Below are 3,196 nucleotides of genomic sequence, written 5' to 3'. Positions count from 1 at the left end.
AAATGAAAAGAATGTCTTTTTATCATAGCTAGAAGAACAGAAACATAATGAAGGCTGGAGAGAAAAGGAGTTGAGAGGTCTAATCAAATGTCTTAACAGTCAGGAAAAGATGTGAATGGCACCTGAAGTCTCCAAAGACAAAAGCTTCAGGATTTATTCTCTCCCCTGTCTTCCAGTATGCCCACACCATCAATTCACCAAACTTCTCTGGGCATTTGAAAATCTTATCAAGATTACACCTGGGCTCTCCAAACTTCCCCCATTACATTGGAACAAGGGGGATGTCAGATGAGAAATTGAGCCGTTTCATAGGAAAAGAGATCTAGAAAGAAAATTAAAATATTCTGAGCACTAAGAAAAGGCATACTGGGGCGAAAGAGGGATTTATTTCACCAGGCTCTTTCCAGAGGCAAGATTAATAATCCTCAAAACCACTCTAAATAACATGCTGCTCCCAGGATGGGAAATTTCCACATCTGTTTTCATTCAGTTTTAGTCTCTGGGTCCCTCCCTTTCTCCATCCTTCCCAACAGGCCTTCAAAGCCTAGTTCCAACGTTACTTCCTCTGTATAAGTTTCGCTATTTGACTATACACTTGGAAGGTTGGTTCTCTTTTTGATATCATCAACATACCGTGTACCTTTAATTCAAAGCCACAAATATTTACCGAGTCACAAGATATGTAACACATGTATAAAATGTATTAGAGCGAGGAACACAGAAGAGGACTTAGACCAAAACTCAGAATTCCATAAATGCTATAGGTATGAAGGACAGAATGCGGGCACTTACCTTTACCTTAGGCCACTAGAAAGTTGTTAGGTGAGCAATCCCAGAAGAAATGACTCCTAAACTCTGTAATGAAGAACTAAAAAATAGGTATAAACCAGTAAGCTAGGAAGAGAAAAGAGATTTTTAAGAATTGGGAGCAGAAATGGGCAAACACAGAGGGAAAAGCCGTGTGGGGATTTAAAAGACAATGCCAGAGCCTGGCTGGTGTGGCTCAGTGGTTGAGCATTGACCTATGAACCAGGAGGTCACAGGTTTGATTCCTGGTCAGGGCACACGCCCCAGTGTGGGCTTGATCCCCAGGAGGGGGTGTGCAGGAGGCAGCCGATCCATGATTCTCACTCATCATGGATGTTTCCATCTCTCTCCCTTCCTCTCTGAAATCAATAAAAATGTATTATAAAGAAAAAAAAAAGACAAAGCCAGAGAACTTTGTAAATGGAGCTAATAACAGCGCCTACTTCATAGGGATGTTGTAAAAATTCAATGAGTTAATAAATATAATGAATTAAAATAGTGCTATACATAGGAGGTACTATAAAAATCTATAAAAAAAACTAAGAAACTTGGGAAAAAATTTACACCTATATAAAGAGTAGTAAACATTTTTTAAAATCCACTTTAGAGCCCAAACCGGTTTGGCTCAGTGGATAGAGCGTCGGCCTGCGGACTGAAGGGTCCCAGGTTCGATTCCGGTTGGGGGCATGTACCTGGGTTGCGGGCACATCCCCAGTGGGGAGTGTGCAGGAGGCAGCTGGTCGATGTTTCTCTCTCATCGATGTTTCTAACTCTCTCTCTCTCTCCTTTCCTCTCTGTAAAAACTCAGTAAAATATATTAAAAAAAAAAAAGTCCACAGCCCTCGGCGCCCTATTGAATATTCATTAAAAAAAAAATCCACTTTAGAGAGAGGGAGGAGTCGGAGTGGGGGTGGGGGGAGAAAGAGAGAGAGAGAGAAACATCGAAAACATTGATCAGTTGCTTCCCGTGTGCTCCCAGACGAGGGATCGAACCAGAAACGTAGGTATGTGCCCTGACCGGAATCGAACCTGCAAGCTTTTGGTGTACGGAATGACAATCCCACTGACTGAGCCACCCGACCAGAGATGAGCATGCCCATGAGGTGAGAAAAGGGCCTTTCTTCTACGATTCAGGTTTTCAGAACTTACCACGAAGTCAGAGCACGGAGGCTACACACGCATTCCTAGCCTGCATCTTTCTGGGCAAACTTCATTCATCTTGAAGTTCTCACTCATAGTCACCAAAAGTATTTTACACTTGTTAAGTGTTACATAAGTTGTGAAATGTATTAACTTGACCTACTTAATTCTTATATATTATACAGTTGTTGTTGTTTTCCCTGCACCTGAGGATATTTTTTCCATTGATTTTTTAGAGTAGAAGGGAGAGAAGGAGTGGAAGGAAGGAGGGAGAGAGAGAAACATAGGATTGGCTGCCTCCTGCACTCGTCTGGGGCTGGAATCGAACCTGCAACCCAGGTACTTGACCTCGAATTGAACCTGAGTGAGCCACATAGGCCAGGGCTATGCAGTCATTTTTAAGTGAGAAGGAGTGAGGTGGTGAGAAGTGTCCAAATGACTATGCCAAAAAGAAATGATAAAGCAACAGTTATCAGTGTCCTCCAAACCGCCAGAGCAAATCCTGCTGGGTCCTTATCTATATTCCGGATCTAAGGCCGACACTGCCCACTATTCTTTTCTCTTTCTTTTGACATGGCTACCATTCTTGACCAGTCCTGACCATTACTGATCTCATACTAGTCAAGCACTCCTCCCACTGAAAAGTGGAAATCAGATAAGCACCTGGATTCAAAAGGTTTTGAAGAGATGAAGTGTAGCTTCTTTTGCAGATAGAGAACATTTCTTCCTTTAGGTTATATTTTTGGTGTCCTCCTCCCGCGTACTCCCCCCCCCCCAAATTAAGGGGATTCAAAGGCTAATTCCTTGTTGGATAAGATTGGGGGTCAGTTCTACTCTATTTTCCAGCCTTCTTATATGGGTTGTTTTGAAGGTAACATTAAAACTTAAGGAGAAAAAACTAATTTATTTTCCAGTCAATAGGTTAAAAAAGACACACACACTCAGGCCAATTTAGTTTGAAGTTTCTCATTAAAACAAGTTGGAATAATAACAGGTATCATTTCTTAATATACTAAGCAGTAGTCTCTGCTAAGCACTCCTTATTACATACTATAACAGTAAGACATAAGTAGTTATCATCCCCACTTTAGAGATGAGGAAACCAGCTTATAGAATTAAAATAAGTTTCTCCAAGTTATACAACTATTTGGTGTTGGAGCTGGGAGCTTGAAAGTCTGTACCCTATCTACTCTAGTAATGAAAAGAAATAAAATTTTTATTAAACAGCATGCATTTTTCTAATATAAAT

General features: G+C 41.0%; 1 pseudogene; it reads right to left on the bottom strand.

Annotated features, from left to right (window-relative positions):
- Positions 1-2,142: 2,142 nt before the first annotated feature.
- LOC102758003 overlaps positions 2,143-3,196 on the bottom strand; it is a 13,660-nt pseudogene continuing 12,606 nt past the window's right edge.

The sequence above is a fragment of the Myotis davidii genome, unplaced genomic scaffold (genome assembly GCF_000327345.1).
Source record: "Myotis davidii unplaced genomic scaffold, ASM32734v1 scaffold238, whole genome shotgun sequence".
NCBI classification, from domain to species: Eukaryota; Metazoa; Chordata; class Mammalia; order Chiroptera; family Vespertilionidae; genus Myotis; species Myotis davidii.
Note: the sequence above shows the minus strand (reverse complement) of the source record. Positions and strands in the feature narration are given on the sequence as shown.